General features: G+C 48.6%; 1 protein-coding gene across 1 annotated transcript in view; it reads left to right on the forward strand.

The window, feature by feature from the left end:
• The window catches only part of LOC147646801 (uncharacterized), a 442,845-nt gene that overhangs the window by 43,995 nt on the left and 376,492 nt on the right, over positions 1-22,358 (forward strand). The window lies entirely within an intron of this gene.

The following is a 22,358-nucleotide window of genomic DNA, read 5'->3' on the forward strand; positions in this document are numbered from 1 at the left end:
CTGGTGCCACAGTCCCCTCCTGGCTCGTGGTGTGTCCCTGCTGCTGGAGGAGCCCTGCTCGTGCTGCTGCCTGCATTCAACAAGGCCGGTGCTACTCCCCATCCCAAAAGAGACTAAAGGCACTGCTTTGGGCAGCTGGTTGGAACGAGTTTAACACTTCCTCATCTCTATCACAGACCTCCTAAAACCTGTAACTTCTCTTATTCTTTTTCTTCTCTTCTTCTATACTTCTGTGTTTTTCTTTCCTCACAGATTTCTCAGTCCCCTTTGGGCTGAGCTCCTTTGGGATCCTCCCTCGTGGGCAGTCCCGCTTATCTCAGTTCTCTGGGTTTGAAGAAAAACTCCCAAGTTCATTAGAATCTTGTTTCTCATGTTTATTAGAAGGTTATTACAAAACTTGGCAGGTCTCTCCAGACTATCTGCACAAGCCCAATTCACCACAACCTGGCTCATTTTGCTCTGATGGTACAAAATGGCCCCGAACCACGCGGCTGCCTCATCTTTATATCTATTTCTAACCTTGTTAACTACGGACACGTGTACTGTTTTTCTATTTTAACAACTAAGTTTTCTATATCTACTTACATAATTAAAACTGCAACTAACTTTCAACCAAACATTCTTTGTGCTCCCAAAAACTGCAGAATCATGGAGAAGAAGGAAGAAGAAGAGCTAAAAAAGACCACACCTTTCTTCCTCCATCTTTACTCCGTGTATTAAACCCCTATAAAATCTGTATTTTTCACCTCAGTGGCATACTAAACATTCTACTACTTTCTACTTAATTTTTTATAAATCCTGGTTTACTCAGGGATATTTGGAAGCCTTTCTGTCAATGGCAAATAGGATTGATACTGTTTTGGAGAATAGGACAGAGAAATGTCTCTCCATTTCTGGATTCCTGTATCTCCCTCTTCTCTTTGCCAAAAAAACCAACTTTTTTCTTTGATTACTTGTTTTAGAATGGCTTCCCTGACCCTGAATGAGTCAAGCAGATGATATCTAGATTTGACACATTGGTCAAAGCTCTCCAGACATTTTCTCTCGACTGATTCATGGCAAAACTGTGTTGCATAAGGCAACCAACAAAAGATAAGGCACAAATACAATGGCTAATTGATCTTATTCAACAACCTTATCTCTCGCAAAAGTTCTTAAATTTCTGTATTAAACACCCCTCCCTCACAAAGTCCTCAGTCCATAAATTTTGCACGCTGTTTGTTCAATGTCTAAGATGTTGAATGCTGTTTTCATGCTAAATCACGTTTGCGTACTGGCTTCTTGATTTCTGGAGTCTTCGTCTGCTTGTTTCTCAGCTTGATACGGTTTCACGCACTTTGCAGGAACCCACTTTGGTCCTGCACCTGTGGAGACACAAGCATATCCTTTTCCTTTTTTGCCTGAAAGGGTACTCAAAGGAGTTTTTAAGCTCCATTCCTGGGGCCAGAAGAGATGTGAGGTGACTGTGACATCGGCACCTGTGTCCATTGTCCCTTGAATTGACACTGTCTTGCCATTTTATGTCAAGTTGCAGGTGATTACAGGTCTATCACGACTTATCTGCTTTACCCAGGTGGCATGAACTTCAGTAGACTCATTAATAGATAAAACTTGCCTGCTGATCAATGGTCTGATTGGATAATTTGCATGCAGAGGCAAAGCAATGGCTTTAGCTACTAAAGGTTTTACCGAAAAGATCCATGGAGGACGTAAAGCTTGAGCTAAAACTGTCAATTCTTCATTCTAGTCTGCAGAAACAACACATGGATAAATAACAAGCCCCAGAATACTGCATCTGTCCTTGCCTATAATCAGGAAGTCTTGCCTCTTTTTTCAATGTTCCAGAGACTCCTGTATGGAGTACCGCATGATCTTCATTCAAAAAACAAACCAAGTCGGACGTTGCCAATTCACATTGTGCACCTGGTGGCAATAAGCCTGGATCACTGGGAAATTGACAAATGGTCTTGCTGAGGGAATCTGATTGGCGTTCCCTGATGATCACTCTCTGACCGGAGGCCTTTAATGGAATTGACTTTGAGGCTGTCGCTCCATCTCCATTTGTGTCATCATGTGGTGACTCTTTGCACTGTTTTTGGAGTTTCCCAGCAGAGCTAGAGGTTTTCCCTCTACATCTGTTTTTGAATAGCATTGGCTGGGATGATGTTTTCCTCTTCGGCACCTGGGACAAAGGCTTTGTACTTTTTTCTGCAATGGGCAGCTCTTTTTCATGTTTCCCAGTTTCCCACATGGAAAGCGTGCTCCCTCATGAAGCGATGTTTCCATCATATCTGCACAGCTGAGTCACTGAAAACCTGACTTCATACTCTTTACTATTTTCATAAATCCTTTGAGTTGTTCTTCGAGCATTCTCTCGAATTCTTCTGTCAAAACACTCGCAACATGCGGAGTGCCTATCTTGCTACATGCCTCTATCATTTCTTCCATGGTTGGATATCCAGGCAACGCACTCTCAGTACGTCTGCACTCTGCATTAGCATTTGCGAAGGCACGGCCTTGAAGCATGTGTGGCTTCACCTTTTCATCCATCACCTGCTGGTCAATCACCTGTGTGAGGTGATCAATGAAGGTAGTGAAAGGCTCTGAAGGGTCTTGCTTCACTTCTGTGTAGATGCCTTCTGAGGTTCCAGTAGGTTGAATTTGCAGCAGTGTCTTTTCAGATGCTTTTACAACATCTCAAAGCACTTCTGGAGGCAGATCTGCTATTTGAATTTCTGGCTTGTGATACGGCACATTTACTCCTGCCATCTGAGTTGCTGTGATGTCTGTATACGGTCCTCTTGCATATTTGTTCCTCAGTTCAAGGAGAGCTTTTCTCCATCTTGAATTCCACAGTATATATTGTGAATCTGTGAAAATTGTTGAGGCTATATACTTGCAGTCATATGGTGTCATTTCATGGCTGAGGAAAAGACCTGTTAATAATTGCTGAAAATATGGAAAACCAAGTCCTTTTCCTTCCACAGCATCTAATAAATCCTTTAAAAGAGAGCGATCCACAGGCTCCCATCTAGGAACATCATCTCTTCTTCCAAGCCTCACTGGTAATACTGTAATGTCCTCAGTTTCTCTGAAAGCATCAGCACCTTCCTTGAGAAGTACCTGCATATCAGGTCCTCCCCCTCCTCTTTGAGGGAGATTTGATATAGATTGTAGCTTTGGTTGTTGAGGAGCTGTAGGTATAGTAGAAAAATACAGTGGTTGTGGATTGTGAATGCACACAGCTTCCTTTAAATCTTGAAAAACAGGAGAAAATTGTAATCTTGTCGAAGAAGAGATGTCCTGTCCTGAGAACCAGTCCTTTGGAGCAGTCTTTTGAAAAGCTGAAATATCGGCTTGAAGCAGAGAATGTGGCATTTGAATCGATGACAGAGGAATTCCTTCGCCTGCTGTTGATGATATTGCGTCGTTTTTGTCTAAAATATTCTCGATTGTATTTGTAGAAAAAATTAGAAGCTGCTGTGATGCTTTTTGCCCACAAGGCAGCGCTGCTGCTCCATGAATTCGCTCTGGCTTCAGTTTTATAAACGGCTGAGCCTCCAACGGGTTTTGTACCATTCGAAAAAAATTCTAAAATTCTAAAAAATTCTAAAATCCCGTATTTAGGGAGGAATTCCTTTTTAGGAGATAAATCCCTTTTAGGAATTTATGGATTTTAGTACTTTTTAGTACTTTTCCAAACTGCTCACTTTGCTTTCTATAGTAATCGCAACACCCTCTGCTTTTTCAGCTTTCCCCCACACCTCTCCCTCTTTTCCCAAATCCTCTGAGGGGTTGGGATCAGGGGCTTCCACGCTGTTGAGGGATTTGGGGGTTTCCCGTGCTTTTGGAAAGGGCAGTTTGGATCTGGGTGGCTGGGTTTCCTCTCCCCCTGTTCCACCCCCTTGGCAAGGCAGTTTTGGAAAATGACTGTGATACATTACATTAAAGACAGTATGACTTGTTTCTGTCATATTTCCATGGACACACATTCCCGGGGTTTCTAACTCTTTTAACCTCATATTTGCATTTGCCCATATATAGGGTTCAAACAATTACTCCTTGCTAATGGTGGGGTAATTCTCTCTCACCCAGACCAGTAAAAATTCCAACTCTTTCGTTGGAATTTCATATAAGGACTGCTCTATTATTTTTTCTAATTTTTGTAAAATTGTCTGTTCCTCCTTAGAAATATTCCATCTCATCTCCTAGGTTGGACAGAGCTTACCAGACCTGCTGGCTATCTCTTCAGATTACTGACCAGCAGAATCCGATGTTTCTGAGTCCTGGGCCCTTGAAACTCTGGAATTTGATAGCAGATATTTTCATCCAGATGGATTTCTTTCAGGAACTGGCTGCTCCGATCCAGGCAGGCTTTGATCAAATCCTTTGAGCTCTTACTGACCGACAGATATGGGACACCACTTGTTGCTGTGGAATCTTGGTCTCCTCAGGGCTAAGCCCTTCTGGGATACCTCCTCAAAGGGGAGTTTCCCTTATCTCAGTTCTGTTTCAGGAAAGATTCTCCAAAGGCTTGTTTGCTTCTTGTTTCTTGCGTTTATTAATATTCATTATCAAAAGACTTGGCAGGTCTTCCCCAGACTTTCTGCACAAGTTCAGTCCACCACAGCTTTGGCTCTAGTTTGCTTGAATAGCACAAAATGGCCTTGAACTGCATAGCCTTTTTATCTTTATTCTTAATCTTTCCCAATTAAGTATAGACACGTAAATTATTTTTCTTAGTGACCCTATGACCCAAGACGTTGTGTGCTGCACTGCGGCATTCTCTATCCAATCACCTGCTACTACCCAAAAACCCCTAAAAGAAGAAGATGAAGAAGAAAGAAGAAGGAAAAGAGACAACACCCTAAAGTAGCCATTTTGTCTTCTTGTTTTCTGTTTTCTAAACTAGCTTATACACTAAACTTTAACTTTTTTCACCCAGTGACTTAAGAAAACTCTCTAATCTACACACTTACACTTTTAGTTTTTCTACTTAATTTTAAAAGTTGTTTTCATGCTGTTCAATGAAATTCAATGTTTTCTTGGACGTCAGAGCTAGGAACCAGAGACAAGGGCACACTCTGTGCCTCAGACTCCAACACAGATCCTTTAGGTGCTCACTTTTCATCACTCTCTAATTTATACAAAAGCTACCACTGGCTACACTTTTGAATCACATGACCTTGCTTCAAAAAATGAGCCTCTAGGATTCTTTCTAATGTGCTGAAATACATTCTAGTGGACTCATTTCAATAACAACTTTACTTCTTGTGTTATTCATTCTTAATGCTATCTACATTTCCAAACTTAGCAGTATCTATTAGTAGTTCTTCTTTTTTCCTTATCTTTATTCCCCGTATACTACATCTTACACACACTGGCTATCTCTGAGTCACCCAACACCAATATTCTTTTTTATATTACTAACAAGCAATGTATAAAAAAGGATGACATGTTCTGCACAATCTCCAAGGAATTGGAGTATGACACGATGTAAAACGAGTTTCTGGAAACACTGCCTAAAGTAATCATCAGAAGTATATGCTGATGTAAGCCTGGAGTTCACAAGCCTTGACTGTTTACATGGTTTCTAAAACCTCATGTGACTGCTCAGTGTTGTTCAAACACTTGTCAAACTCAGAGGTGCTTGATGCTGTCACCATTTCCTGGGAGAAGCTGTCCCAGTGGCTGACCATGCTCTGGGTGAAAAACCTTTTCCTGATATTCAAATATAACCTGCCCTGAGCCAGCTGCCTGCCCTTTTCTTGACTCCTGTCACTGGTCACAAGCGTGAAGAGATCTGCACCTGCCCCTGTGATTCCTCTCAGGAGGATGCTGAAGACCCCAAAGACTCTCTTTAGTCTCCTCTTCTCTGGGCTCAACTAAGTGACCTCAGCTGCACCAAGGCCTTCCCCTCCATACCCTGTCCATCCTTGCTGCCCTCCTTTGCATTCTGTCTAATGGCTTGATAGCTTTTGATATTGTGCTGCCCAAAACTGCACCTCTCTGCTTTCAGTGCTTCTCCTGGCTGCTCCTTCAGGCTGCTGGCACCATCAGCAGAGACACAGAACAGCTTCTCCTGCCAGAGTTAGCCCTGTCATCTGCACTTCCCCACATGTCTGCCTTGATGTTCACTGGGGACCTCCCTGGCAGGTTCAAAAGCTAAACTTGAACGTTTTTCACATGCTTGCTTAACATATTTATTCACTTACATGAGGCGTATTTCTGCTGAAACTACAAACTTCTATTCTTACTTCAAGTCTGTGCAACTTTATAGTTCTAAAGCTTCAAGCCTTCTCCAAGGTCTCAGGTCAAACTTTGCATCCATCTCTATCTCGGAGCCTGTATGCTCAAGGCCTTGAAAGCTTTCTATGCCTGCATTCCCCACATCTGCCTGTGTCACAGCCTGTGCGGGTTTAGGATGGTCACCAGACAGGACGTGTCCAAAGGAGGCCGTGCCAGCTTCTGTGCAAGGCCCCGTGCCCTTCCTGCTGCGGCTGTGTCGGCAGCCCTGGGGCTCCTTCTGCTGCCCTGAGCCCGCAGAGCAGGGCAGTGTTTGCTGATGGTTTGAGCTGTTCTTAAAGATCCTGTCAGGTGGCCTTAGACATTTGGACTGAAAGATTCCTTCCAACTGGGCCAATGTGGGGGGGCTGGGGGTGGCCTGAGGGCAGGTGGCCGTGTGTGCAAGGGCCCTTTGTGACATGGTGCAGCATGGTCACCATGGCATGGCACAGGACAGGGTGTCAAAGGGCCCATGTGACATGTGGTGACATAGGAGCTGGTGGTGACACAGCCACACCACAGTGCTTGGTGCATGCGATGGGACAGGACACACCAGAGCGGTGCTGTGAGGAGCCCCTGCACAGCACACTCGTTTCTGTCTGACCCGGAGCTTTTCTGAAGTGTTATTCCTACACGTGACCTCGAGGCCAGACCTCTGTCCTTGACGAGGAGCCTCCCGTCCTTGTGGCAGGAGGCCTCGAGACCCAAGAGCAGGACTTGTCCTGTGGTCTTGCCTGGACTTCAGTCTTGCAGGTGCCTTCCAGCCACAACTGCAGCACTTGCTGACGTGAAGCTGTTGCAAGGCATTGCTCCTGTAAGTAGCCATAAATCCAATCACTGGCATGGAGCAGAGAGCTCTGAGAGCACCCAAACTGGCCTGGGTGAAGGAGGAAGAAGGAGGCCCTGGAGCTTCCCCAGCACAGACTAAAGAGGTGCAGCAGTTCCAGCTGCTGCAGGAGGGTGAGTGGCAGAGCTGAGCCACAAGGCTGGGCCCTGCATCCACCTGGGTCCTGTCCCATCCCATCCCATCCCATCCCATCCCATCCCATCCCATCCCATCCCATCCTCTGGGGACACACCCATGGACAGGACCAGAGAAGGGCCAAGGCTGTGCCTTGGCAGAGGCTGTGCTGCATTAACTGGGGGCATCCCAGAGCTGTCCCTGCCTGGGGAGTGCACGGCTGGGCTGTGTTCTCTGGCCTCTCCTGCAGCCCCTCAGGCCCTGCTCTTTGCCAGATGCAGCCATGGACCAGACTCAAGAGCAGGACCCCGCCTGTGGCCTCATCTCCAGAACAGCGCAGGTACCTGCAGCCATCCCCACCTGGGCTGGGCCTGCTGGCACTGCCCAGCCCAGCACCGAGCTTGGAGCACTCCATGCAATATCCCTCTCTTCCTGCCCTTCTTTCTCCTGCCTGACTTGCAAATTCATCAAGTGCATTTGGCAGGAAGAGACCAGCATCATGGGCACTGTGTCCATGGAAAACTGTGATGCCTACACCACTGACACCAGTGCTACCATGCTGAAATGGATTTTGGAGAAGGCTCTTTCCAGTCCAAAGCAAGTAAGCAGCCTGTGGCCAGGGTTTGATCCTCCAGGAATTGCTTGGCCTCCCAAGCCATGCCTGCTACTCACTCTAAGCCTTGGAGGCCATTGCAGTGTGATGAGAAGGAAAGCACTTCTCTGGGGAAGCTGGGGACATTCCTGACTCCCTCTGACAGCTTTCCAAATCTCCTCACGCCTTCTCCAGGTGCCCGCCATTGTGAGGTGCATCCACCAGGTGCTCATGACCAATGAATCTGCTGAGCACAGGCTGGAGAGGACCCTGCTGGATCTCACCGAGGCACAGCCCGACGATGTGGTCATTACTCTCCTGCGTGTGGCCCCAACGTGTGACAGGTATGGGGCCCACCTGTCCAGAGGGCTCACGGCTCCCCAGCCCATTGCCCTGTACAGCCTGGCCCAGGTGTGTCACCAGCAGAGACTTCCAGGGGCCTCTGGCTGCTCCCTTTTCCAGCCCAGGCATGTCAGCCCCTGAGCCTGCTGCCATGCTGCCACCCTGCCCCTCAGCAGCCTGTCCCCACAAGCCTGGGCTGCCTGGCTGCTGCTGCTGCTGCTGCTGCTGCTGAGGGGCAGTGGGCAGAGGCAGAGCTGGCAGCCAGCTCAGCTCCCTGCTGCTACCCAGGCCATGGGGATGTGTCTGAGACCCTGTGCCTGACATGGAGCTCTGACCCCGCAGAGCTGCAATGACCATATGGAAGAGGATCTTGTGCTCGCCCAGGACTGCACAGAGGGCACTCCTGATACTCCTGGGTGTGCTGGGGGACTGGCCACAGCACAGCAGCTGCACCTCAGATTGGGAGACCACGGGTGTCTTTGCCCTGGCTGTGAGTTTCTGGAACTGGCCTGCACTCACCCCAAGGCTGCCTCTCCAGCAGCTCTGCACCCTCCTTCCCCCACTGCATCTCCCTGCCGCAGGCACTGGGCTGAAACCAGGCCTAGGGGCAGCTTCAGGGCCACCAGGCCAGGTTCTCTCCCTGCGTCTTCCCCGGCCTCTCCCTGCCATATTCAGGCCCTGCTACACGGACACCTGGACACTGAGCCCTGTCTCAGGCTGCTTTGTCCCCTGCAGGCAACTGTGGTGATGTGGAAGATCCTCCAGGTGCCCTGCTGGCCAGAAGCTTTAACAGTGTATTTCCCCCAGCTCTTTGTGCATCTGCTCCTCCAAGTGTTCTTCAGCACAGAACAGATGCCAGAGGAGGGCTGGAACTTCTGGAAGAGATGCCAGGAAGAACACGGCTTTGCCACCAGCCCCAACAGGTGCTCCATCCCAGTCCTCCTGCCCCTGCCACGTCCCAAGGGCAGAAGCCAGTGCTCCCAGCATGACCTGGACTTTGCTGTGCACACAGGTTTGCAGTGCAGACCCTCAAGTTTCTCCTCTGCCAAATGCACCATGAGGAAGCCGTGCTGTCAATGGAACGCAAGTGTGGCTGGGACACGCTGCTGTGTGCTGACACCCACCACTATGCTGTGGGTCTGCTGGCCAGGTGAGACCCCCTTCTCCCCACTGCATCTGGCATTTCTGCCCTGGGCCCAGGGCCTGGCCCAATACCGTCCCCGTGCTTGTGGGCCAGAGGGCCTTGTTAGCAAGGGATGGCCAAGCAGACTGGGAAAAGGCTGGGAGAGGAAAGAGCCCACAAGGAGCTGCCTCCCAAGGAGCCCATGTCCATTCACAGCTTTGGGGGGAAAGACCAGGCCCATGGGAGTGAGTCCCCTGGCAGAGATTTGCTCAGGGTCCTGGTCCCATTTTTACCCTGCCATGGAGATGCGCCACGCTTCTCTAGGGTTGTATTCCAGAACTGCATTGCACTTCCTCTGGCTGCTCAGCACACAAGAGCCACGCTGGGATCTGCCCGCCCTGGCTTTCCTTGTGGAGGTGAGCCTGATGGCCAGCACTACCTCCCTGAGCTGCCTGCCAGCTCTCTGCCCTCTCATAGCCGCAGCTGCCTGGGACGCTGCCCGTGCCCTGTGCTGCTGCCTGGGCCCGGCCCTGTGCGGTTCCAGGCTTCTGCTGGCTGGCTTCCCTGTCACTGCCCTGTGCCTTTCAGATCCCAGAGTACCTGGACTCCAGTGAATGCAGTGACAGTGTTGTGCAGGTCTCCTCAAGGTGCCTGCAGAGCGAGTGCAGGGAGAGGCGTCACCTGGCGCTCAGGGCCCTTCTCCAGTTCATTGACCATCCCTCCATGGTGAGAAGGGGACAGTGGCTGAAGCTGGGGAATGCAGTCACTTGGGCTTGGCTGGGCTTGGAGCTCTGAGGCAGCTGCTCCCAGCTCTCCTGACTCCTGCTTCAGCTGCCCCAGTGCTTCGGGATTGGCCTTTGCACTCTGGGTTCTGCCACAGCAGCAAGCTGCGATTTCACACACTTGTGTTCCACACAGGCGAAAAAAATGTGGAGCCTGACTGAAACACTCATGGAGCTACTTCAGGACAAGGATGCAGACATAATTGGGATGTCACTCATCATACTCAGCTTCATATTCACCTACAAATACATTGTGGTACCCAGCCCTATTGCCCTGCAGCTGGCTGAGGCGCTCCTGCCGCTCTTTGACCACGTAAGGCTCTGTGCCCTCAGCCACGGGCACTGAGTGCTGCCCAGACACTTTGTACTCTGTAGATTTTCAGGACTGTGCCAACCTGAGCCTGGAGCACACAATGCTAACATCATTTTTCTTTCCTTTCTTACAGGAGAATAGCCACGTGCAGCTGCTCTCTATAGGGCTCTTCCAAGTTACAGTGGATTTTTTGGGAAGGGGAAGAAATCCTTTGGAGATGCCTGTGCGCCAGAGCCTCCTGCCCCTGTTCTTCCATTGCCATGATGAGAACCAGCGTGTGGCAGAGGTGAGGATTCATGGGCTGCTGGTGTTGCTCTGGGAGGGAGCTGGGCTGCCTCCTGCCCTGGTGCCTTGCCGGCCGCAGCCTCCTCCAGGCCTTGGCACAGGGACGTGGCTCCTGTGCCCTGGGCTGTGGGGCCAACTTTGGGTCTCTGCTGCTCTCCAGGCCTCCCTGGAAACGCTGCATTGTGCAGCCAAGTTCCTGAAGAGGAGGGATCTCCAGAAGCTGGAACAGGAGAACCTGTGGATGTTGGGCAACATCCTGGTAAGGGTGGCCTGCAAGCCCGAGCCTCAGGCTGGAGAAGCCCCCTGCCCCCGGTGCCCAGTGTGTGGGGCTGGTCGGGCCTCAGGGCTGGGCGGGCACGGGAGGCCGGGGCTGGGGCACAGCCGGCGCCAACCCTTCCCTCCTGCCGCTCTCTGCAGCTGGCACAGGACAGGAGCCGAGCGGCCGAGCACCTGCGCCGGGCCCTGCCGTACCTGCAGAGCCCACAGGTGTCCCTGCGAGCGGCTGCCATCAGGTTCATGGGTGAGCCAGGAACCCGGGCTCCCTCCCCGCCCCGCCGCAGCTCGGGCCCAGCCGCGGCTGCTGCCCCGGCAGCGGCATCCGGGCCCGGCGCCCTGGAGCCCCGGCTGCCCTCGGGGCTGCTGCCGGCCTCTGGCAGCCGTGCCCTTGGGCTGAGTCAGGATGCGGCAAGGGCCCGGGCTGAGCCCTGCCGGGCCAGGAGGGCGTGTGGCCCCAGGGCTGGCAGTGCCGCTGGCCGGGAGCTGTGCCGCTGGGGCCCTGACAGGCTCTGTGTTCCCAGAGATGGTCGAGGTGCCAATGAGGGGGCAGCAGGCAGAGCTGCAGCTCATCTCCGAAGGTGAGTGAGGGCAGCGGGCTGACAGTGGCGGCTGGCGGGGGAAGCTGCAAGCCCTGGCCCGGCTGCGGGGGGCTCTGCTCCCTGTGCGGATGAGGGGCAGCGTGGGCAGAGCACACCGAGATTTCAGGGGTACGTGGGGCATTCGTGGCCAGCAGCTTCGGGCTGATCCCCTTGGTCCGTGTTCCCTGCTGGCCATGGCAAGAGCCGGCTGGGATGGCCCTGGCAGGGGGCTCTCGTTGGGTCACCGCAGGTCTGGGATCTAACCGTGGCTCTGTTGCTCTCTCTTCCAGCCCTTGAAGCCATGGCAGGTGACATCAGCCTTGAGGAGAGAAGCCTGGCCAGTGAAACCCTGGACCTTCTCAGGGCAGGAGACCGTGCTCCAATGTCTGTGTTCCTGAGGCTGAGAGATCAGCTCCACAGGGCGTGGAGGTCACGGCCTCGTCCATGGGGCTGTGCCTGGCTGTGCTGCTGGAGCTCCACTGAGACGTGATCTGGGAGGCTCTGTCTACTGTGGCCGCCTGATCCAGCAGGCATTTTCCATTTATTTCCAGTCTGTCCTTTTCGTGTTTTCAGTTTTCTGTAGTGTTTAAATATAGGATGTGTTCTAAAAAACAGACTGCAAGACTGTTCTTTTGTTGCCCAGGGTCTGCTGGGCATAGGGGAAGAGGGGGAAAAGGGTGCTTGTGCTCAGCAAGCTGCCCAGGTGTGCAGTGGTGCAGGGAAAATGGCCAGAAGCCCCTTGGCCTTTGGTGGTTCTGCTGAAGGCACAAGTCCTGTCCCAGCCTGGCAGCGCCGTCTGTGTCCTCCTGCCCGTGTGGTGCTGGCTGGATTGCTGAGGGCTCCCAGGTGCGTCTTGATCCAGCTCCATGAGCAGCCCCCAGGCTTGATTTGCCTTGTTCCTGACAGCCAGCTGCTCTGGTGCTTCCCTGGAGCTCCAAATTGGAGCAGGTTTATCTGAGGGGGGTGAGAATGCCAGGATGTGCCAGGACCAGAGGCCTCTGGTTTCCAAGGAAGAAACCATCAATCCCCTTTTCCAGGAGATTCCAACCCTCTGAATCACACTTGGGATAGAGATCAGCGGAATGGTTGGAGTACTTAAGACTGGAATGCTGGGAATAAAATCTGGTCTTTAATGAACTCCATTTCCTGATGGGAAATAATTCAGGAATTCAGTTCCTGGAATTGGAAAAAGAAGGAAATGTTTTTTTTGGGAGGTGCCATAGGTGCTCCTGGACAGGGGATTTCCCTAATCCATCCTTCCCTGATTGAGGAATGGAAGTTTGTGGGATGAGCCAGGATTAACAGACCCCTCCCTCAGGTGTGTGATCCAGGATTTTTCTGCTTTTTCCCAGCCCAGGTGAGCCATGTGCAGCATTCCAGAGGGATGGAGCTATCATGTTTGTAATCCATGATTTTCCCATTTTTTTCCCCAGTTGTTCCCAGTCCAGGTGAGCCATGTGCAGCCTTCCAAATGGATTGGTTCAATCCAGGAAGAAATTTATTCTCCATGGGAATAAACCTGGGCTCCAAAACAGTCCCAGAATGGCAAAATCCTGATTTTAGCAGCTTTTTCCAGCTCCACATTGCAGGAATTCATGGATCTGCTGGATAGTGGATGCTCATCCCAAATAATCTGCCTGTTTGTCTAGGAACACTCGGGTGATGGTGCTGATACAAGTTGTGCTGATTCAGTCTGCTGAGATTTTTGGGGATTTTTTTTGTGTGATTTCAGGGGTGTGGGATAAGCAGGGGGGGGGAGGAGGGGAGGGCAGGACACAATCTGGATCTGGAAAAATACCGGATAGTGCATGGAATGAGGAAATTGTCGTGGAAACAAGCACAAAGGAACTGGGAAAAGAAGAATTTTTAACAAGGGATAAAAAGGATAACATTCCAACCAAATGCACTGGATGCGTATGGATGCTGAAAGCAGGCAGGGAGCACAGAGCCTGTGTGAAACTGAGTCACACAGGCTTCTCTCTCTGGCCTGGGAAAGCATAAGAAGGAATCCCAACAGTTCTTGTTAAAGGACACCAATTGGCAGGTGTTGTTTAGTCGAGGGCTGGTGTTCCACTTAACCAATGAAGGTGATGTGTACCTTTAATGAGCAATGGGAGTTTTACCTCTCAGACCTTCTCAAACATGTGTATAAAAGTAGATTAAGAATAATAAACTTTGCTCTCTTGGACAATGCAGCCAAGGGAGTCAGTGTCGTACTCCTCGCCGTTCCTAATACAGTGCAAGAGAAAAGAGTAACTTGGAGGTGGAATAGGAGAAATTCCAACACAACAGGTTACCAAGGCCTGGGAGAGCCCAAATTTTTCATTTTATTTGGGAAATTTTTTGGTGTTTATCAATGTTATTGGATTTTTTTTTCCAAGAAAATCCCACTTTTCCTTTCTGATGGGACTGGCAGTTGCCTCCTGTTCTTGTAGTTCTGATTTTGCCCATCCTCATTCCCAAAAGTTTTTCAAAACTTCTGTAAAATGATGAAAATGATGATGGACTGTGGCCTTTTTTCTTTCTCCTTACTTGTGATGCAATTGCAGTGAAAAGAAGAAGAAAAAACACTGATAAGAAATGGTAAAAAAAAAGATAAAAAGATCAGCATTTTACCATGTATCAATGTCTGGCTATTTCTTTTAAAGCTTTGTTTGGCTACTGGTCTTTTTGCTATAAAATAGAATTATATGAAGCCCTGAGTAGTTTAAAAAAGGAGAGAAAAAAAGTAAATGAAAATTTTAAATTTGGCTTCTTTTTTACAGGAACAATCCTTTTAGACCATGAAAAAAAATTTCCACAAAAAGAATAATAGAAGAAATAATCATAATCATAATAGTGTTAGTAAAACATTGTCAGTATTCTGAATATTTCTTCTTTGTAGTTTTTTGGGGACTAAAAGTTTGCAACTTTATTTTGCTATTTAAAAGACCTTATTTTCTCATGTATTATTCTGGAGAAGAAAACTGCTTTGCTTTTTTTGATTTTTAATTTTTATTCCTTTGAGTTGTCAGCAGTTTTCCTCGTTGAAAATTAAAAAAATAGAGGGATAAAGAGATAAGGGGAAAAAAGAAATAAAAAAGGTTAAAATAAAGGAAAAAATCTCTTGAAAATATAAAAACTAAGCAAAAAATTCAGTTACACTGTTTCTACTATGTGACAGAGTGCCTTGATTTTTCCATGGTGCTTGGTGCTTTCCGGACTTGTAGAGTTGTCTGGACACGATGTTGAGCTTGGCAGAGATTCCACAGCTGCTGGAGCCATTCCCAGTTTTTCTTCCCACTTGTAGTTTTCGATACCGTCATGTACATGACCATTTTTTCACAGTAACTGTGCCATTTTTCATATTCCTGATGCCCGGAATGCTTTTATTCCATTGAAATTTGGTTCAGCAGCTGGAAGATTTGAAATTCCCAACGCCCAGAATGTGTTATTCCATAGAAATTAGGAAGAGGAGCTGGAGGATCTGAAATTCCCAACGCCTGGAATGCTGTTATTCCACAGTGTTGAAGTCTGGAATACAGAGTGTGTGCCCTTGTTTCTGATACTTAGTTATAAGATCCAGAAAAACACTGAATTTCATATAACATGAAATTCATGAGCATGTTTTCATGGTGATACATGAAAACAAATGTTAAATTTAGATGGAAAAAGCTAAAAGTGTAAGTGTGTAGATTAGAAAGTTCTTTTAAATCACTGGGTGAAAAAGTAAGTTTAGAGAACAAGAGACAAGATGGAGGATTTAGGGTGTTGTCCCTTGTCCCTTCTTCTTTCTTCTTCATCTTCTTCTCCTAGAGGTTTTTGGGTAGTAGTAAGTGATTGGACAGAGAATGCCGCAGTGCATCACAGAGGTGATGGGTCATTGGGTCATTAAGAAAAATAATATATGTGTCTACAGTTAATTGGGTAAAAATAGGTATAAAGATAAAAGAACTGCGTATTTCAGGGCCATTTTGTGCATCAGACACGAAGTGTGCCACAAGGCCTTGTTTGTACCATCAGAAGAAAGAAATGTACCAGATTGCAAAGATTAACCTTGTGTAGCCAGCCTGGAGAGACCTGTTAAGTTTTCTGATGACCTTTTAATAAACACAAGAAACAAGATTCTAACGAGCTTGGGAGTTTTCTTCAAATCATAAGAACTGAGATAAGCAGGGCTCCCCACGAGGGAGGATCCCAAAAGAATTCAGTCCAAAGGAGGCTGAGAAATCCAAGAATAAAAAGAAAAATACAGAAGAGATGCAGCAGAAACAGAAACAGAAACAGAAAAAGGATATTTATAGAAAAGTTACACACAGGAATTTGGGAGGAGAGCTGGAGGACTCCAAATTGCCAATTCTTGGAATGGTGCTATTCCATGAGAATTTTTTGGGAATTTGGGAGGGGAAATGAAGGATTTGAAATTCCTGATGTCTAGAATGCCATCATTCCAAGAGAATGTAGGTGCAGAACTGGAGGATTGCAAATGGCCAGTACTTGGAATGCCGTTATTCCATAGGAATTGGGTGGGAATTTGGAAACTGAACTGGAAGATTCAAATTTCCTGATGCTCGGATTGCCGTTATTCTATGGGAATTTGGGAGGGGGGATGGAAGATTTGAAATTCCTGAAGCTTGGAATGCTGTTAATCCATAGGAATTTGGGAGTGGAAATGGAGGATTTCAAATTCCCAATGTGTGTAATGCTGTTATTCCATGGGAATTTCAGGAGGGAAGCTGGAGAATTCTTAATTCCTGACACCCAGAATGCCATTATTCCATGGGAATTTGAGAGGGGAGGTGGAGGAGTCAAAAATCCTGATGCCTGGAATGCCATTATTTCATGGGAATTTGGGAAGGGAACAGGAAGATTTCTAATTCATGACGCCTGGAATGCTGTTATTCCATGGGAATTTGGTGGGAATCTAACAGTGCATATAAAGGATTCCAAATTCTCAATTTCCAGAATTCTGTAATTCTATCTTTTTGGTGGGAATTGGGAAGGAGGGCTGGAAATTTTTTAAATTCTTGATACCCAGAATGCCATTATTCCACAGGAATCTGTGAGGGGAGCCGGAGGATTCCAAATTCTCAATGCCTGGAATGCCGTTATTCCATGGTTTCCCAGTGTTGCCCAGCAAATCCAACCCCCGAGCTTCAAATCCAACTTTTGACTTTCAAATCAAACATTTGACCACATAAACCATCTTGGAATTCAAGTCCAACCTCGACTATCAAATTTAACCTTAAAACACCTGGGATGGGATGGGATGGGATGGGATGGGATGGGATGGGATGGGATGGGATGGGATGGGATGGGATGGGATGGGATGGGATGGGATGGGATGGGATGGGATGGAATTGATAGGACCAAGCTGCTTTTTTTTTTTTCCCAGAATGCAAGAAAGACAGTCAGAAAAGCAGAAGGAAACATAACAGTATCTCTGTACAACTGAATTGTCCTGGGAAACTCAGAAATTGATGGTGTTCTGGTGCTACTGCCAATCCCTTCCATGGAAAAAATTCATTCCAGGAAGGAGCAACATCATCTGACAGATGCCCAGAGTTGCCAGCAGTTGCTCCAGGAGCTCCTGCCATCAGCCCCTGCAGGAAGGAGCCCAGCCCCCAATGCACTTGGGCTTTGGCTGCCCTCTAGCACAGAAGCCCCCCAGGGGCACAGGTCTCTGGGGCAGGAGAAGGGCACCAGCACTGCCAGGGCTCGGGGGGTGGCAGGTCTGCTTCAGTGGGGACTCTGCCACACCTGCTGATTTCAGTGCTCGCTGGGCCCCAGGGCTCAGAGCAGCATTCGTGCCCTGGCCCACACATTCCATGTCTGTGTCACAGCCTGTGTGGGTTTAGGATGGCCACCAGACAGGACGTGTCCCAAGAAGGCCGTGCCAGGTTCTGTGCAAGGCCCCGTGCCCTTCCTGCTGCGGCTGTGCCGGCAGCCCTGGGGCTCCTTCTGCTGCCCTGAGCCCGCAGAGCAGGGCAGCATTTACTGATGGTTTGAGGCATTCCTAAATATCCTGTTGGGCTCATTCAATGTGTTCATTCCTTGTTTTCTCACAAACCAGAACTTCTCATTCCCAAACCTTGTCCAGATGGAGGAGGAGGCTGCGAGGAAGAAGAAGATGCCCCAGGACACCCGGGCAGGTGAGGAGGAAGTCACTGCCCTTTCCCCCCTCTCTCCTGCTCCATCTCCCAGCCCAGCATGGCCCCCAGCTGCAGGAAAACCCCGCTGCTGACGCCGTCCTGCCGGGGATGCACTGGGGGGATCTCCTTCCCCTTCCCTCTGGCATGGAAGCAAATCCCATCCTCTCCTTGTCCTTCCTCCCCCAGTCAAGGAGCTGAGGATGGAGACCAGAGAGGACAAATCCCCACAGCAGAACCTCATAGATGAGGCTGTTTTGAGTGGCTCCAGAGTGCAAGAAAAAGCCCTGGAGATCCTGCAAGAAGAGGGGCTCCAAACCCCTTTTCCTCTGAGGAGGAAAGACCCACCCTCTGACAGGATGGCAGCCAGAGATCCAGCTGGGGCTCTGAGCTGGTGGTCCATGAGCAGCTTCAGGATGGGGAGAAGCCCTATGAGTGCTTGGAATGTAGGAAGAGCTTCAGCCAGAGCAAGAGCCTGATTTGCCACCAGATGATCCACACTGGGGAATGGCCCTATGAGTGTAGGGAATATGGGAAGGGCTTCAGCTGCAAATCCAATCTCATCATCCACCAGCGCATCCACACTGGGGAGAGGCCCTACAAGTGTGGGGAATGTGGGAACAGCTTCAGCTGGAGGTCCCAAATGACCATCCACCAGATGATCCACACAGGGGAGAGGCCCTACGTGTGTCCTGAGTGTGGGAAGAGCTTCTCAGACAGCTCTCACTTGACCAAACCCCAATGGAGGCACCACTAAGGGAAGCCCTGCAAATGCCCCAACTGCAGGAACAGCTTTGTGCACTGCTCCAGCTTCATCCCCCCTTGAAGGACCCATGTTGGCAAGACACCTGGTGATCCATGTTCCCTGTGATCCACACCTGTACCTCTTCCTGCCCATGGCAGTATCATGATTTTGCATTGTGGAATGTGAGAGTCAGGCCATGGCCCTGTCATTAGATTCAATCCCATCTCAGATCATTGCCAGGGGCAGGAAAAGGACTCGCTCTCTCTCTTCCAGGCAGGACAAAATACGTGGCCAGGAAGAGCCAGTTGCTGGTGTTGTAGTTTTCTTCGTAAATAGTTTGTCTTATCCCTCCTGTTACCAAAATTGTTTCTGTTCCGTTTGTTCCTTATCTCGTTGCTGTTCTCAGCAAATTGTTCTTATCCCAACCCGGGATCTTTGCCTTTTGTGCTTTCCACAGGAGTTGGGATGGAAGCGAGTGGCAGTGCAGTTTTAGCTGGAGCAGGAAATTGGGGAATCCCATTCCTGAAGCCCAGCCTGTGGAAACCGAGCGTCCCAGCTGGTGCCAGGCCTGGTTGCCGTGGCAGCAGCCTTGGGAGCGGGTCCCTGGCTGGGGGCTGCAGGATCCTCTTCCCTCTGGTGCCCAGGGACAGGAGTGGAGGGAGCAGCTGGAGCTGAGGCGGGCAGATTTAGGCTGGATGTGAGGAAAAGGTTTTTCCCCTGAGGCTGCTGGGGCACTGAACAGGCTCCTCAGGGAGGGCTCCCAGCTCCAGGGCTGTCTGAGCTCCAGCAGCACTTGGCCAGTGCTGCCAGGCCCAGGCTGGGATTGTTGGGGTGTCCTGTGCAGGGCCAGCAGTTGGACTGGAGGATCCCCATGGGTCCCTCCCAGCTCAGCCAATTCTGTGGCTCTGTGATCCCATGAGCCTGGGGATGGGACTGCAAATGGTTGCCATGGCAACGGGCTCTGGCTCCAGGCCTGAGCTGGTGTCCACGGCAACAACTGAGGCATGGGGTCTTCATGGAGCTGCCAAGGGACCATAGCAACAGGGGACTGTGATGGTTGCCATGGAAACAGACCATAGCTACAGGGGACTGCAATGGTTGCCATGGAAACAGACCATAGCAACAGGAGGCAGTGGTCATTTCCATGGAAACAGACCATAGTTACAGGGGACACTGATGGTTGCCATAGAAATAAATCATAGCAACAGGGGGCTGTAATGGTAGCCATGGAAAGAGACCAGAGCAACAGGTCCTGGTGATGGTTGCCTACCAAGGGTCAGATTTGTTACAGACCCTCAGAGGGGATCCATGGGGCCATTCCCAGAGTCTCCAGACTGTTCAAGAGCTGCAATGTCACAGGCACAGACAGGGGCTACAGAGAGACCTCCCAGGGGTTTCTGGGGATGCTGAAGAGCTGTGTGGTCAGACACAGTCACAGTAATTCCCTGGTGACATCCCAGGGGACCTTGGGCTGCAAAGGCACCGCTCTGTCACAGGCACTCATGCAGGCTCCATGGTGACATCCCAGGAGTCCCCAGGCTGCCAAAGAGCCGGGATGTCACAGACAGTCCCAGGGCTTCCTGTCATGGGCAGAGTGGGAGCTTCTGGCAAAAGCTTTATTTCTTTATTGGAGAAACTCCTGCTGAGTCATGAAGTGGAGAAATGACACTCAACAGCCACCGTGGATCCTCAAACCCCTCCAGAATGCCTAGACTTTCAAATCCCTTCTAAGCAAAGAGACTGGAAGCGTCTGGATCCAATTGCAGCCCCAGACTTTCTCAAAAGGTTTATGTGTACAGATTGGACAGGTGGAATTGAACCGTAATGCAGTTTGTCCCACAGGATTAAAAATGGAATACCATCTGTCTGTTGCCGCTGAAGATGAATAGATCACACGGACACAGGTCGAGGTGTGGTGAAAAGAAGAGAGAGTTTATTTTCCCTCCCAGGATTTATAGGCTTCTGACCATGGCCAGGGATTGGATGGTCAGGATAACACTTTCTCACTGCACTGGCCATGAGAGATGCCCATCACAAGACGTGTAACAGAAAGAATGTACACATATCTATGCTTACAGTTACTTTCCTGGGAAAGTACTTAGAAAACTATGTTAGCAAACTCAGAAGCTGAGTTTTCAGAGTGACAAACTTGAATTAAAATAAATAGATGGGCCTTGCTAAAATTAAAGGTAGATAGAGAGGCCTTGCTAAAATAGAGGTTAAGCGTTGGCTAATAACTAATTGTCAATGTTATGCTTGTTCAGTTTGGCTTAGAGTGAGAAATAGAGTATCTGGTAAAGAACTTCAAGAACATAAGACAGTTGCAAATCAGAAACTCATTGAAGATATGAAACAAGGAGCCCAGCCAAGGGTCCATTTGTCACTTTGCATTGAAAAGGTAGAAAGGGCAGAACGAGGAAGAGCCATATCCCTTCCTCCCTTCTGTGACCCCTCCTCAGAAAAAGACCACCGACCCATTTCAAGGATCATGCTTAATTGCTTTTTTTCCTAAGTAGCATAGGAAGTGAAAAGTTGGTGGGAACTGGGTCATGAATATGTATTTGTATTCAATACTTCTGTAAATAAAAAGCCTGTATTCACCTGTGCTCCGGGCTGTATGTATTAAGGGGTGACCTGACACATCAGCCCAGCACTGTGAATAAACATAAACTTTTTAACCATAAAACAGTTAAAGAGTCTTTGTCTGTCTCAGTTGGATATTGATACCAGATCATATCCATATTTTAGTAAATCAGCCTTAAAATGAATCCAAAAATTGCATGTGGAAAAAGGAAAAGAATTTGGGGGTTTGGGAAGAGTAGGATGGATTTTGTTAACAGCAAATAGGAAAAAGCACCAACAGAAGGAACAATTGTTTCTGGAACACGCCCATGTGGAGTGACAGAAGAAGGTTATAGTCTTCAGCTCAGATTTGTTTGTACAAGTGAAACAACAACAACAAGAACAATAATGATAATGATTATAATAATGATAATAATGATGATAATGATAATGATGATAATGATGATAATAATATAACACAATAATATATATTTATATACATAATTAAAAATTGATAATGTGAAATAATGTCAACAGTACTGATTTGTGAGTTTTGGCTGCTCACTGTAACACTAAGCACCCTACAAAAAAGGACTGGCTAAGACCCAAATGTCAGTGGTAAACTTTGTGAATTTTATACAAAGAATAAAGGAGGAAGGGGTGAAATTGGCTGTTTTTATAGGGTTTGTTGATGCTGTGATGTGGAATGCTTTGTCTGTTCCTGTGAAAAACACAGTGATTAAGACTGCTGGGTTTTTCATGTACCAGACTATCTACAAGCTGCAGGATTGGTTGAACAGGTGAAGTTGTTAAAAGAGCAGTTGATAAAATGAGGAGATGGGAACCTGTCCTGGTGGAGAACCCATCTCCCAGATGTGTTCCATGTCCTTAACAATGGGCCCTCTGGGGAAATGGAAACCCCTGGGTGTGCAGGGCTGCACCCAATTTGCAAACACAACCATGGACAGTGAGACTTGGACTGCCTGGGAAATGGTTCTGGGTGTGATGGCCCCTGACAGGGCCACCCCAGAGGCTGCAGGGCTGGACCTTCATGCACTGGAATTAATTAGGAAAAAGCCAAAGCAAATGAAAGTTAACAATACAAGAACAGGAATTCAGATTCCTCCAGGATGCTTTGGTTTGGTAACTGCTCACTTGAGCTTGGCCTTGCAAAGTGTTGATGTCATGGGAGGAGGAATTGATGCAGATTATCAAGGAGAAATTAAAGTAAGTCTGTTAAACAATAATGAACAAGATTTTGTTTTCCAACCCCATGGCAGGATAGAACAGTTATTAATATTGCAGTTTTAAAAACAATTGTGAAAGAAGGAGATCCACCTCCAATCACCTCTGTTCATGGAGATCAAGAGTTTGGATCCAGCAGTC

The sequence above is a fragment of the Cyanistes caeruleus genome, unplaced genomic scaffold, assembly GCF_971803275.1.
Source record: "Cyanistes caeruleus unplaced genomic scaffold, bCyaCae1.hap1.1 HAP1_SCAFFOLD_78, whole genome shotgun sequence".
Classification (NCBI taxonomy): Eukaryota; Metazoa; Chordata; class Aves; order Passeriformes; family Paridae; genus Cyanistes; species Cyanistes caeruleus.